Source organism: Cervus canadensis, chromosome 32 (assembly GCF_019320065.1).
Source record: "Cervus canadensis isolate Bull #8, Minnesota chromosome 32, ASM1932006v1, whole genome shotgun sequence".
Taxonomy (NCBI): domain Eukaryota; kingdom Metazoa; phylum Chordata; class Mammalia; order Artiodactyla; family Cervidae; genus Cervus; species Cervus canadensis.
Window position 1 is genome coordinate 4,048,802 of NC_057417.1, and position 15,291 is coordinate 4,064,092.

Genomic DNA, 15,291 nt, shown 5'->3' on the forward strand with positions numbered 1-15,291 from the left:
TCAGTGTGGCCAAGCGATGGGGAGAGACGGAGTGACTGCTAATTGGGTTGTTGATAAAACTAAAACAAGTCGGTTTCTGTGTTTTGTTTGTTTTTAACAGCAACTGGGTTTATGAGGAATAGCAGAGCAGATTGCAATAGGACAGGGATGGTTACAGCTGTACCTCTAACCGCAAAACTATAAACCAAGTCCAGGACACAAAGACAGGACCATTTCTTCCTTTATTAGAAGAGAAAGGAGGTTGGGAGGTGGCTATTATAAACAAAGAGCTCATTGAGGAAGCTGGGAGTTCTAAGTGTAGTGCCTTTTTCTTGGGCTGGTTTGTTACAGCCTCACTTGGCTGGGCAGTGCCGGACAGGAGGAAAATCCTTCCTTCTTCCTCCTGGGGTAGTAAAGTAATAACTTTCTTCCTGTTGGAGTTGCAAGGTACATCTCTTCCTGTTTGGAGTCTGCAGACAGCAACGTATGAGAGGGTGCGAGAGCTCCCCCTTCTTGCCTTCCTGAATCCAACTTAAAGAAGGTCTCATCTATTCATCAGGGTACTTGGGCTGATAGAAATGTCCCAGAACTAGGTAGTGGTGATGGTCGCACAACATGTGAATGTACTAAATGCCAGTGAGTTGTTTGGTTTAAAATGGTTGATTTTGTGATATGTGAATTTTACTGCAATTTAAAACAATAAAATGAATGAACTTACTATGAATAGTGTATATTTTAACCCAGTCTATCCAAAATGTTATTTGCTTATTTATTAGAAAGATTTATTTCACTTATTTATTTTGACTGCTCTAGGATTTTGTTGCTACGCACAGGCTCTCTCTAGTTGTGGCGAGCAGGAGCTACTCATTGTGGTGGCTTCTCTAGTTGCAGCGGAGGGCTCAGTGTTGTGGCCCTCAGGCTTAGTTGCTTCCACAGCATGTGGAATCTTCCTGGACCAGGAATCGAACCCATGTCCCCTGCATTGGTAGACGGGTTCTTAACCACTAAACCACCAGGGAAGCCCCCTAAAATGTTGCTATTAGAACATGTAATTGATATAAGAAGTTATAAATGAGATATTTTATATTTATTCCTTTTTTCATGTAAAGTCTTTGGATTCTGGCGTGTGTTGGGCACTGCAGCACGGCTCCATTGGGACTGGCCACATTTCAAGTTTTAGCAGCCAAGTGGGGCTGGCTACTCCCTCGTCAGACAGCGAGGCTGTAGAAGGAAGCCAGGCTTCAGAGGAGCCACCAGAAAGTAAACTTCTCACTGCAGAGTCCCTCCCTTTGTGTGTGTGATTTGCTCATGGGGCCTCTGGAGTCTTGTCTGCTCTGGTCAGTCCTCCCTCCCAGAGATGGGGAGAGTGGAGGGCGCTGAATGGAGCCCCTTCCCAAAGAGATCTCTACCCAGAACCTGTGAATGGGATCTTTGCAGATGTAATTAAGACCCTTGAGGGAATTCCCTGGGGATCCAGTGGTTAGGACTTGGTGCCTTCACTGCGGTGACCTGGGTTCCATCTCTCATCAGGAAACTGAGATCCTGCAAGCTGTGTGCTTAAAAAGAAAAAAAAAATCATTAAAAAAAAAAAAGAAAGACTCTCAAGAGCATCCTGGATTATACAGGTGGGGGCCCCAAATCCAATGACAAGCGTCCTTGTAAGAGGAAGAGAGAATGCAGATACAAGGATGATGGAGGCAGAGATTAGAGAGATGCAGCCACAAGCCAAGAACACTCCAGGACTGCCAGGTAAGGAGGAAAAAGTTTTTCTCAACCCTCTTAAGGTCCCTGGCTGGGTCTGGAAGTTGAACTGACAAAGATGAACAGGAGAGAAGGAAACACCTTTTCACTTGTACAGAGGAGTCTTCACAAGAGAATACAGATCAGAAGTGATCAAAACAGGAAGATTTTGTACCTTTGAGACAAAGAAACAAGTGTGAAGAACAGGGAAGACAAAGGGGTTTGGGTTTGGGGTGGGAAGTGGAGAAATAACAAGGGAAAAGGTGAGATGAACAAACCTTGTTCAGATTTCTTGACCCCCAGTTCCCTGCCCCTGGTGATAAGAAAGTCCCCCTTCCTCCTGGTACCGGGAGGCCACCTCTCCGATGGGAATTTTATTCTCCTGTTTCAGGGAAGAAGGACAAGGTCAGGGTGATCTTCCTGCTTCTGCTTGAGGTATTCAGCATGCTGGGGTGCAGTATTTTGGGGTAGAGTGTCCTGAGCTGCATCAGTTGGAAGCCCCCAGAACCTGGGAGAGGGGCAGGGAGAAGGTTCTCCCCCACACTGAGCCTCTAGAAGGGACCAAGCCTGCCAGCACTTTGATTTCAGACTTCTGGGCTCCAAGACTGAGAGAGAATAAATAAATGTCCGATTTTTTAAAAATATATTTATTTATTTTTGGCTGCGCTGGGTCTTCGTTGCTGCGTGTGGGCTTTCCCTAGTTGCAGCAAGCGGGGGCTACTCTGGAGAGGTGGTGTGTGGGCCTCTCACTGCGGCGGCTTTTCTTGTTGGGAGCATGGGCTCTAGAGCGAGTGGGCTTCAGGCTTAGTTGCCCTGAGGCATGTTGGATCCTCCTGGGCAAGGGATCGAACTTGTGTCCCCTGCATTGCAAGGTGCATTCTTAACCACTGGACCACCAGGGAAGCCCCAATTTTTTTTTTCCAAAGCCACTCAGTTTGTGCTAACTGCTATGGCCACCCCAGGGAGGAAAAAAGAAAGTGAGAGACAACTGTGTTCACGTTCCAAACAGCATCCCCCCTGCTCCTTCCTAGGGTCAGTTCAAGCCTGGGCTTCAAATCCTGGGATCTGGGTTCAAACCCTGAACCTTGGAACCTAGGACATCTTCCTGAACCATCATAAGCCTCAACTGCCCCATCTGTACAATGGAGATAAGGGTGTCCCCTGTTTTCTAGGGGTGTCATGGGAATGAGTGAGATGTGCAGGTAAATGCAGACCCCAGGGTCTGGCAGGGAGCGAAGGGACCCCCCAGAGCAGCAATGTTCATCACTGCCGTTGTTCCCATCTTGTTGTTCAGTCGCTCAGTTGTGTCTGACTCTTTGTGACCCCTTGGGCTGCAGCACACCAGGCTCCCCTGTCCTTCACCATCTCCCAGAGTTTGCTGAAACTCATGTCCATTGAGTTGATGATGCCAAACCAACCGTCTCATCTGTCGCCCCCTTCTCCTCCTGCTGTCAGTCTTTCCCAGCATCAGAGTCTTAGAGATGAAGAAACTGAGGTTTAGCAAGTGAAGTGGCTTTGCCTAGTCATCGGGCAGCAGGAGTCAGGGAAAGGCTGGCTCTCTTGAATCTGAATCCTGCTTTCTAGAATGCTCTCTCTGTTCAGCTGTTCCTCTAGCTCCCCATTCCCCACCCCATGCTCCGGTTCCACCAGCCAGAGCTGCCCAGGGTTACCTGTCTGCTCAGTCAGTCCGTGTGCCACACCTTCCATCTCACTGTTTCTGTAAGACAGTGTCCTTCCTGCTCCTCCTTGCAGTGAACTCTGGCTTCAACCAGTGCCACTGCCTCCAGGAAGCCTTCCCTGACTGCCTGCTCCCTCTGGGGGCTCTCGCAGGAGTCCATCCATGCTGAATCAGCAGGGTCCTGCCCTCCAGGAGTTGGCAGTTGGAGGGGAGAATATTACTCTGCCTTTGCAGTGTGTGCATGCGTGCTTAGTCATGTCTGACTCTTTGTGACTCCACAAGTCTAAATAGGCAGGACAATAGGGTCTGACCCCTCGAACCCAATTGTGACCAAATTACTCAGGAGAAAGCAGCCCTGGGGACCTGCTTCTGGCTGCATTGTGAGTTTCCCTGGTGACAGAGCAGCTCTGGCCTCTGCCCTTGTGAGCACCTTTCCTCTTTCCACCCCACAAGGATCAGAAGTGGAAACAAAAACTAGAATCAAGAATTTGGTTAGGGATTTCCTTGGTGGCCCAGTGGCTAAGACTCTGCACTCCCAATGGAGAGGGCCTGGGTTTGATCCCTGGTTAGGGAACTAGATCCCACATGCTGCAACTAAGACCTGATGCAGCCAAATAAATAAATAAATAAAAATATTAAAAATAAAAAAGAACTCGGTTGGCTGGCCCTCTCGTGGGAAGAAGGCATCTCTGCCCTACTTATGCCACCACACAGGGCAGCTTTTGCAAGGACCAAGTGCCCCTGTGCCTCTCCAGGGAACAGGATTCTGGGATGATGGAGAGGGACTCTCGAAAGTCTCTGGGAGCCACAGGGAGCCTCCCAAATGGTGTCCACTGACCTGTGGGCTAGGAAGGTGGAAGTGAAAGTGTTAGTTGCTCTCATGTCTGACTCTTTGTGACCCCATGGACTGTAGCCCACCAGGCTCCTCTGTCCATGGGATTTCCCAGTCAAGAATACTGGAGTGGGTTCCCATTTCCTTCTCCAGGGGATCTTCCTGGCTTAGGGATCAAACCTGCATCTCCTGTATTCTCAGGCAGATTCTTTACTGCTGAACCACCAGGGAATCCGCAAGTGATCCGTGGTCCAAAGACAATTCTCAAGAGAGATCTTGACTGACACTGGTTCTCATAGGAGAGACATCGGTGCTCTTCCGTTTCTCTTTTAATCCTCCTGTTTTGTGAGTAGGCACGTTGCTGTGCTGGGCTTAGTTGTTCAGTCGTGTCTGATTCTTTGTGACCCCCTGGACTGTAGCCCGCCAGGCTCCTCTGTCCATGGGGATTCTCCAGGCAAGAATACTGGAGTGGGTTGCCATGTCCTCCTCCAGGGGATCTTCCCCACCCAGGGATCAAACCCAGGTCTTCTGCATTGCAGGTGGATTCTTTACCACCTGAGTCACCAGCGAGGGTGGAACTGCTCCCAAACAGAGCTGGCTCATCCCTGGGGCATTTTAGCTCCTCCTCACCTCCCTACCCTTCCCAGGGGCTCAGACAGACAGAGGAGTGGGGAGCACGGGTGGAGAAGTTGATCACCAGTTCTGAGCTGGAGGGGGAGATGGGAAGCTGGGGAGACCCTCCTGTTACTTGCTAGGGCTCTTCTGGTTCCTGATCCAGGTCTGTCCTGCCTGGGCTTTGGGTAACTTTCTGTCCAGGTTTCCTGTGCCCATGAGAGTCCTGCAAGCTGGGTTGGTGCCACCACCCACTGGTCACGTGTAGTCGGTTCTGACCACAGGTGGCGCCACAAGAAGTTAGCCAGATCTTCCCATAGAAACCTCCTGGGGGTTGCCTACCACCCTACCTCCCTCATTCTCTACCTACCTTCCAGAAAACCCAAGGGGACAGCTAGGGAGGAGCCTCCCCATCGACCTGAGCACCGCCCCCCACTAGGCTGACCCCTGGGCAACCCCAGCTCCAATGAATGAGAGGACACCTGAGTCCAAGGTCACCCGGTTCCCAGAGTCACAGCGTCTGACTTACCGCGCTGTCCTTGTGCAAGATACACTCTTCCAGTTTCGGCTGTGTGGGCAGTGCTCTGAGATCCTCAGGCTCCAAGGCTGGCTTTCCGTCCTCCCCACAGACATGCTGGGCCGTGCTGGGCACCCACCTATAGAGAAACCTTTTACCCAGGCCAGGTGGCGATTTCAGAGCTCCCAGGAGAGGAAGAGGCCTTTGCAATGACACCAACATATGTGTGTGTGTGTGTGTGTGTGCGTGTGCACGTGTGTGTAGGAGAAGGGGGAGTGCTCTCTTGCTTCCCATCCTGCTTAGCAGACAAAAGGCCTGGGGGAAGTTTGTTCCTGATTAGATGCTGGTTTAATAGCTATTTCCAGGCAATGGTGGGTGGCAAAGAGCTTTTACAGACATGCCCTCTGAGGGAGGGTAGGATTGCTAGAATTACCAAAGAGAAATAGAGACTGTCGGAGAACTAACAGGTGATTCCTTTAGTGTAAGTATATCCCATGCAATATTTGGGGGCATACTTATGCTAAAAAAAATTTCATTGTTTCTTTGTTTGATCTGGCCCTGGGGATATTTTGTATTCATTGTTTATCTGACGTTCAAATTTAACTGGGTATCCTCTATTTTTTTCTGGCAATCGTATCTGGAAGGTAGGAGCGCCCACAAATTTTGGAGCTCTTACTCCCTTGACTTCTCCTTCCTCCCCGACCCTGTTTCATTTAGTGATCTGTAAGGGCAGTGTCTGTTTCAATCAGGACTGACATTGTAATGAGGTCTTGCTGTGTCCCCCACATCAGCTGGCCACTGATTCCCATCCCCCCAGCTCCATCCAAGAATAAGGCCCTGGTCACCTGAGCCAGGTGGTCCTTCTGGTACATAATGGGTGACCTCGAATGGGTATATACACAGCATGACTCTGTGTTTGAGGAGAGCCTCCTCAGCAGTTGTGCAGTGCACGGCCTGCACAACTGTCTGCAGCAACCCTGTTCCCACTTGTAGATTTTTGACCACCAGGAATTTTCTTTTTCTCATTTACTTTTCAAACTGGGTGGCCCAAAGACATCATCTCTTCCCCCCCCAACTGCCTCTATCCAAAGAAAACTCAAACCATCCGGGAAGGCAGTGCAGCAATGTTGAAAAACGGTTGAGCGCCCAGGCTGTGCACAGAAGGGCTTTTGATTCTTTGGACTGACCTAGCATCTGCTGAAGGGGCACTCCTTTCCCACTGCCCAGTGTGCAAGCTGGGGCACAAGGCGCTGGATTAAAGGCTTCCTGCCTGCCTGCCCGCCTACCACATCCTTTCCCGCTCCTAGCCCTGGCCAACGCCCCCAGACCTAGGCATAATTTTAGAAACGTAATAGATGCTGCTGTGCACATTCTTGGCCTGGAGCCTGTGGGGGCAGGTCCGAAAAGAGTACAGACTTTTTTCCCCAGGCCATGTTGATAGAGATCCTCTGTTTTCCCCTAGGGACAGGTTTCTGAGGGATAAGCCCCCCACACACACTTGCTTCTTTGGGGAGTCCCCTCACCCCATCCCACCCAGGCTGGGTTATTTTGCAGGGTCAGTGCCATCCTCTCTTTAACTTTCCTGAGGTCCTCAAAGCCACCAGGAGCAGTGGGGACTACAGGGAATGGAGCACGCATTCAAGAGCCCCAGGTGATGGGAGCCATGAGGACCTCTTTGCAGACCACTGGGGTCATTTGGTCTCTTGAAGCTATAAGTGATAGACTGGGCCCTTTGGGTCTAGAGAAAGAAGGCCAGCCTGATTTTAGGATTGGGGGCTAGGACAACAGTGAGGGCTTTTGTTTTCTTCCCAAGGCAAGAAAGCCTGTGTGATTTTGATTCCAAAAAATTATCCCATTCCTGGAATGGACACTGTACATCCATTATAGCTATACTGTAGATGCTAACGTCTATAGTGCTCTCAAATGGCAGGCTCTGGGCTGCATGCTTTAGCTCCTTCAACTTCCCTTGAACCCTAGCAGGTGGGGGACTGTGGATATACCCATTTAACAGATAAGGAAACTGAGGCTCTGGGAGGTGAAGTGATTTGTCCATGGTCATGCAGCCAGGCAGTAGCACAGCCAACACTACTAAAGCCTGAATCCTCTGCTTTGGGAGTATCCTCCCACTCAGTCTTTATTTTATTTTCTAACAGTTTTATTGAGACATCATTCACATACCAAACGATTCACCCATTATTTATTTATTTGGCAGCACTGGGTCTTCACTGCTGTGTGTGGGCTTTCTCTAGTTGTGGTGAGCGGGGCTACTCTTCGTTGCAGAGCCCAGGCTCTAAGCATGCAGGCTGCAGTAGTTGTGGCTCATGGACTCTGGGGCACAGGATCAGTAGTCGTGGCACATGGGCTTAGCTGCCCCGTGGCACGTGGGATCTTCCCCGACCGGGGATTGAACCTCTGTCCCCTGCATTAGGAGGCGGATTCTCAACCACTGGACCACCAGGAAAGTCCCGATTGATTCACCCATTTAAAGTGTACAGTTCAATGACTTTTAGTACACAGAGAGTTGTGCAACTATCACAGTTTTAGAACATTTTCGTCATCTGGGAAGGAAACCCTGCCCCCTTTAGCTATTACCTCCCACTTCCCCCACTCCCTACCCCCTACCTCTCAGCAACCACGAATCTACTTTTTGTCTCCAGATTTGCCTATTCTGGACATTTCACGTCAACAGAATCATACAATATGTGACCTTTCATGTTTGGCTATTTTCACTGCCCATGATGTTTTCAAGACTCATCCACGTCATAGCATGAAGCCGACTTTGTTCCTTTTATGGCTGAATAATATTCCACTTGTGTGAGTAGACCATGTTTATCTGTTCGTTTGTGGTTGGCTGTGTGGGTTGTTTCCATCTTCTGATTATTGTGAACAATGCTGTAACAACATCCACATACACGTTTTCGGTTCTCTCATGAGTCCCCCGGTCTTAAGTAAGCTGTTCAGATGCCCACTTATGGGCAATTTCATGCTCAGATTCCCCCACCTGGGATTCCAGCTGCCTAGTCAAGTCTGAGTCCGGAATCCAGCTTACGTCCAGTGTCTTGCAGTGACCACTCCCTGCTCCTCTCTGTCCTGTCGCCCATGTGCTGTGTGACCTTGGTCCACGTGCTCAGCCTCTCTGGACCCCAGTGCCTTTATCTGTAAAGTGGGGATCTAATTTTGACTCTCTGGGGCTGCCATGAGGATTGAGATGGTAAGAGCTCTAGGGGCAGAAAGCCTGGAGAGGGGTGATGGGGTGGACATTTGTTCATCCCTTGTGCCAGCCGTTCTCTCCCTGTCAACTACCACCCCGAGGAAGTCCCTGGCTGCTGTCCTAAACAATCTCGGCCTGCCTTTAAGGAGCGCGAGCCAGAGCAGAGGTTCTTAACTGGGTGAGTCTGCCCCCTGGGGACATCTTACAATGAATACCTTCGGTTGACAGAATGCTGAGGGGCTGGGGGGTTGCTATCTGATGGGGAGAGGCCAGGGATACTGCTAAACACCCCACAGTGCACAGGATGGCCCCCCACGACAATGAATGAGCCAGCTCCAAATATTAATATCACCAAGGTTGAGAAACCCTGATCTCATGATATTATTGTTACTCATTCATTTTTCATGTATGTATGTATTTACCTGTAACCTTGCCTCTTGCCAAAATGAATGAGAAGTAACTAACAAGGATATCAACAGAGCAATGAAGTTTTTTTCTAATGTAGAAACTTAAAAAATAAAAAAAAGGAGGGAAGGAAAATTAAAAAAAAAAAAAATTCGTGTTGAAGCACCCTTCTCTTTCCAGAGCTGGGATATACATTTGGTTTGAGTTTCCTAGCAGCCAAAGCAAAGAGGGGAAATGGGATCAATTTCAAGATTCTCACTGTTTCAAAGGTGAAAACAAATTAAGAGTTCAAGGGAAGTCTGGCTGAAAACAAGAGTTCAAGAGGAGTCTGGCTTTCCTGGGCCTGAAGAACCCAGGGCTTTTCTCTTTATCTAGGGGACACAGCAGCATGCTGGGCCTGACAGCACTGTCCTCAACAACAGCCCCGAGGGGGACACAATTGTTGTTTAGTCGCTAAGTCATCGATCCCATGGACTGTGGCCCACCAGGTTCCTCCATGCATGGAATTTCCCAGGCAAGAATACTGGAGTGAGTAACCATTTTTTTCTCCAGGGGATCTTCTCAACCCAAGGGTCAAACCTGCATCTCGTACATCGGCAGGCGGATCCTTTATCACTGAGCCACCTGGGAAGCCCCTAGGGAACACAATAGTGACTGTCATGTTCTCCAAAGCACGCGGTGATATAAAGCTGAGGCCAGTTGGGCAAAGGCAGCCTTTCCTGGAGTGCCTGTCCTGAGTGTGGTGGGTTACTTTTCCAAATCGAAGGCAGAAAACCAGGGCCAATGCTTTAGGCAGTTCCAGTGATGGCAACAGGGGCTCTGGAGCCAGACTGCCTGGGCTCTGGAGTGACTCCCAAGTAGCTGTGTGACTTATGGCCATTCTCTAAACCTCTCTGAGCTCACTTTCCTCATTCATAAAATGGGGCCCAAATGTACTTACCTTACAGAGCTGTTGGGACATAACCAAGGCTGACCCCAGGCCTGGCAGAAGTAAACAGTTAGTTCAACTATTATTTCTGTGCCCCGGGTGGTGCTGGGTAAATATTTTGAAGCACCTGCATTTTTTTTTTTTAATAAGTAATGAAAGATTCAGCCTTGGGAGTGGGAATTATGTGTTTGGGCTTCAGTCCTGCTCTGGAAGGCAGTGAAAGGGTGAAAGGTCTGGGCTAGGGAAATCCTACAGCCAGACACAGTCAGGTCCGATCCCACTGTTTTTCTGCTTAGAATTTCTGACTCCTCATCACTTAAGGGCGGCCTTCAGATGCTTGGTCCCAGAGCCTGGGGGCCCATCCCTGACTTACCACCAACCTCTTTTCTACAACCACCTTCATCCTACGTCCCAGTAATTCTGAACCGCAGGCGATTGTCAGCCCGCCAGGCCTTTGCCCGTGCAGTGCCCTCCATCTGGAATGCTCTCCCTCCCTCCTGCCTCACCCGTATGCTAAGATTTGACTTGAGCATCAGCCCCTTTAAGAGGCCTTTGTTGGATTTCCTACCCCTCAGGGAGCAGTAATTTCTTCTTTGTATCCACCTCCCTCCCCAGCCACTCCACAGAGTCAGCATTCAGAATACAGATGCCTGCACTCACTCCTGACTCAGTTACTCACTCATTCATAAATTTGCTCACTCCTTCACTGATTCAATCACTCAATCATTAATTCCTCAGTCACTCATTGATGGATTGACTCATTAATTGTTTCATTCATTCAGGCATAAATCAACCATCGAAAGCTTACTGTTAACCAACCCCTTTTCTGGGCGCTGGGGTTAAAGCAGTGAACAAATCAGAAGAAAAGTCCCACCCTTGGGTCTTTGTGGATCCAACCCTTACACCTCATAAGTACTTAATAAACTGCCCCAACGTAGAGTTCTCAGACTCTGTGGTCTGCCTCCTCTGGTCCCGGGGTTTGATCCTTGGGTCAGGAAGATCCCCTGGAGGAGGAAATGGCAACCCACTCCAGTATTCTTGCCTGGGAAATCCCATGGGCATGGGAGCCTGGTGGGTTACAGTCCATGAGGTCGCAACACGTTAGACAGGACTTAGCAACTGAGCATGCGTGGACTGTGTAGCACAGGGAACTATACTCAGTATCTTATAATAACCTATAGTGGTAAAGAATCTGGAAAAGAACACCAGTTCAGTTCATTTCAGTCACTCAGTTATGTCTGACTCTTTGCAGCCCCATGGACTTCAACATGCCAGGCTTCCCTGAGCTTGGCTCTGGGAGTTGGCTCCATCACCAACTCCTGGAGCTAGCTCAAACTCATCTCCATGGAGTTGGTGATGCCATCCAACCGTCTCATCGTTTGTCCTCCCCTTTTCCTCCTGCCTTCAATCATAATATAAAATATATGAAAAAGAATAAATATAAGTATAGGATAAATATAAGCATATAACTGAATCAGTTTGCTGTAACTTGAAACATTGTAAATCAACTATACTTCAATTAAAAAAAAATACCACCAAGTTCAGAATAAACTGCATCAATATCAAAGGGAGAAAAAAAGAACTCCGCCACTAGCTTTAGGAGTTTACATTCATCAGCCTTGGTCTCACCTCCTCCAGGAAGTCCTCCCTGATCACCCTACCCAGATGCACCTGCAGCTTCTACATCCTTTCCATATGCCCTTTTTCCATTGACTGTTATAAAAGTATTTAGTGGTCTCCTTTAAGTTCTGTCTTCCCACTGGACTTAAACTTGATCTTGGGCATTATTTGTTCTCCTGGGCCTGCCACAATGGCTGGCAGCTAGTGATGATCAATAAATATTTGTTGAATGACCAAACAGGGTCAGGGCAACCTGAGATGACTCGGCTCCTCCCTCTGGGGCCCAGAGGAGGTCCTCCTGAAGGAGGGAAAGTGGGTCAGGAGTCCCTCTGCAGCGCACCGACGGGGTTGAGTGTGGAGAGGGGATTAACTCTTGGCCTGGGAAACTGTGCCAAGTGCTGGTCTGTCTTCATGCTCCTAGGGGACTGTTGGGTGTGTGTGAGGCCAGCCTTGCCCACAATGTCCTTGCCTGGAGATGAGGGCTGTTGTCAGGTAAAGTGTAGCACCTGGCACAGTTCGCTGGTGCCCCATGCCGGCTTCACTGGTTTGTCCTTGCTGTGTGGCCTCAGACAAGTCACTTGACCTCTCTGTGCCTCTTTTTTGTCCTTTGTAAAACGGAACCACAAAAGACATCACCTCTTGGCACGGCCGCCAGGGTTAGCAGGATAAGAACATCCGTGGGGCCCAGCTTGAGAAGTACTCTACCAATGTGTGTTGATGTTTTGATTATTTTTTCCCCCACATTTGGCCACCCAGCAAGTGTTTACTGAGCACCTACTATGTGCCAGACGAGCTGAGTGCCAACTGCTGGAGACTGTGAACAGGATCCTGTTTCGAACAAATCAGATTCCTTTAAAAACATTGATGAGACTGTCAGGGATATATAAACCCAGACTGGATGACATGAAATGAAATTCAGAAGTTCATTTTGTGAGAGCCACATTGTAGTTTTCTGGTTATCCTTTTCAAAAGAGTTCTCATCTTTTAGACACTCAACCTGGGGTGTTTACAGATGACATGTGATGTAAGGGATTTGCTTTGAAACAATCTAGTCTGTGGAACTAAAATTATTCTTTTAAAATGTTATTTGTTTTTTTTCTGGACTGTATCATGTGGCTTGCGGGATCTTAGTTCCCCGACCAGGGATCAAGCCTGGACCCTTGGCAGTGAAAGTGCAGAGTCCTAACCACTGGATGGCCAGGGAAGTCCCAAGAGTGTGGTCTTGATCCTAAGTGGGCAGCCAGTGATGGGGTTGGTGGGGACCGTGATGCCCCTGGCCCGGTGCGGTTGTGAGAAAACTAAGTAACCTGTTGAAGGGCTCAGAATAAGCATGCCACTGGTGACTCCGACAGGCCCTTCTTTTTTTTTTTTTTCTTTCTTGTTCTCAATCCCTCCTGTCCAACACGGGACTGGAGAAGGCTCCATACCCCAGGAAGGGGGTGGGCACAGGGCGAACACCTGCCATGCCTTAAAGAAGGCATGCAAGGGTCTTGCCTGGAAGCAGGAAGCCGCAGCTTTTCATCTACGAGGAACCCCAGGCCTTGTGAGGGTTTTGGGGGCCCCTGAAGGCAGAGCCGACACGAGTCTGTATCCCCATTCATCCATCTGCCCCGTCTGGACAAACCACAGGCCTCGTCTTCCCTGCTCAGCATTTTCCCAGGACTGAAGGTTTGTGTCCCCTTCAAATTGATGGGAATTCCGTGGTGGTCCAGTGGTTAGGACTCTGCTTTCAGTGCCCAGGGTGCGGGGTTCAATCCCTGGTGGGGGAACTGAAGTCCCACAGCCAAGCCGGAAAGGAAAAACCTAAAAAAAAAATTCCTATGTTGGAGCCTAACCTCCAATGTGAGAGTGTTAGGAGGAAGGGCCTTTGAGAGGTGAGTAGGCCATCATGATGATGGAGCCCGCCAACGCTGGAGACACAGGTTCGATGCTTTATCTGGGAAGATTCCACATGCCTCTGAGCATCTAAGTCTGTGTGCCACAGCTATTGAGCCTGTGCCCTAGAGCCCCGGAGCCACAGCTACTGAAGCCTGTGCGCCTGAGTCCGTACTCCGCAACAAGAGAAGCCATCACAATGAGAAGTGTGCACAATACAACCGGAGAGCTGCCCCTGCTCGCTGCAACTAGAGAAAACCTCTCACAGCAACAAAGACCCAGCACAGCCGAAAGTAAAAAAAAAAAAATTATTTAAAAATGAATAAAAGAGATCCCTGACCCTCCCACCGTGTGAGAACACTGAGAGAAGACAGTTGTCTATGACCCAGGAGATGGGCTCCCCACAGACACCGAATCTACTAGCACCTACCAGAAGGTAAGAACCAAACGTGGGTTACTTACAAGCCGTCTCGCCTGCAGTATTCTCCTGAGAGCCCGACCTGACCAAGCCACCAGCAGAACATGGTCGGGACCACATCGCTCAGGGTCACAGCCTACCGATACGGTCCATCCTCCCAGCCCTGGGATGCTGAGGGTCTGGGTTCCAGGTTTCCATCTGGGAGGGAGATGAAAGGATGCCCACCCTGCCCTTCGAGTCCTCCAAGGGTCCGCCCCCTCCACTATGGCTCAGACCCTGCCTGGTTCCCACAGAGGGAGAGGAAGTCTCTCTCTTTCCTATAGGGCTCTCTCTTCCTGACCCAGGGCGCCTGAGTCACAGATGTTTCACGTCAGAAGTCAGAGGTGGCAGTGACTTAATCACCCCAGCCTGCAGTTTCTTAAAAAGGTGTGGGTCTCAGCCTTTTCAGAAAGCAGTTTGGCAGAGGGGTTTTCAGGGGCCTGGAAAGGTCTACTCTTTCCAGCGATCACACGTCTGAGAAATTGCTCAAAGGAACCGATTGTAAAAGGAAGGAAAGACTGAGTGCCTGGTGATATCTACTGCCATGACATTTGTCATAGATGTCAACAGGTATGTTATCACCCCTTGTGGATTCTTACGTAGGCGTTTAGAAGAAGGAGTTGTGAGAACTCTTCAACAACATGGAAAATACTTAGATGATGTAACACTGAACTGAAAACACAATACAAGGATGGCGGGTGAGGCTGGTGGTGGAGGGAGGGGGTGTGTTGATTTTCCTAATGGTCTGTGATATTGTCCTGTTGCTCTAAATGGCAGGAAAACCAGCCTGCGTGTGGCAAGTGGGTTTCCAGCCCCGCTCCCCAGTTGGCAGCCCCATCCCCAGGGCTCTGCCCACCAACCCAGCCTTGAAACTGGTGCGCCTGTTCCATTTTCGAAAATGGAGACTGACATCTTAAGGAGTGTTTCCTTTTTGGACGATCCTATGGCTTTCTGGAGCAAGATGGGTGGAAAAAAACCAGGGAGACCCTTGTAGCCCACTGGGAGGCAGAGCCCTTCGGGGCAGGGTTTTGGTCTTTTTCACATCAAAAAACTTGTTGACAGCTCAAACTGCACAGCCTCTTTCCTGGAGACTGAGGCAGGAATGTTTATTTTTACTGAAAGGTTTAAAAAGGTCTTTATTTTATTGCAAAAGCAATGCACGCTCATTGTTTAAAAAAGAAAGAACCAAATAGTATAGAATTGTATAAAACAAAGCCCCCCGCCTGCCTCCCTTCCAAGGGAAACCCCTCTTGGCTGTTTGTGTCTTTCCTTTTAGATAGGTTCCATATCAGGGGTTTTCAAACTATTTTTAGCTACAAGCCACAGTGAAAAAATAGACTTTGCATTGTAACCCAGTACCCAGGGACACTGGATGATAGCTAGAAGTCTGATGAAACGCTACTTGTTATGAGGAATGCCAGCCGGGGTTGTCTTCTG

General features: G+C 49.3%; 1 long non-coding RNA gene across 1 annotated transcript; it reads right to left on the minus strand.

Annotated features, from left to right (window-relative positions):
• Positions 1-2,032: 2,032 nt before the first annotated feature.
• Positions 2,033-14,088, minus strand: LOC122433088. The gene is made up of 3 exons (XR_006267026.1): positions 13,860-14,088; positions 5,371-5,497; positions 2,033-2,101 (listed from the first exon to the last, which is right to left on the minus strand). It is a non-coding gene; the product is annotated as an uncharacterized LOC122433088 (long non-coding RNA).
• Positions 14,089-15,291: the final 1,203 nt, after the last annotated feature.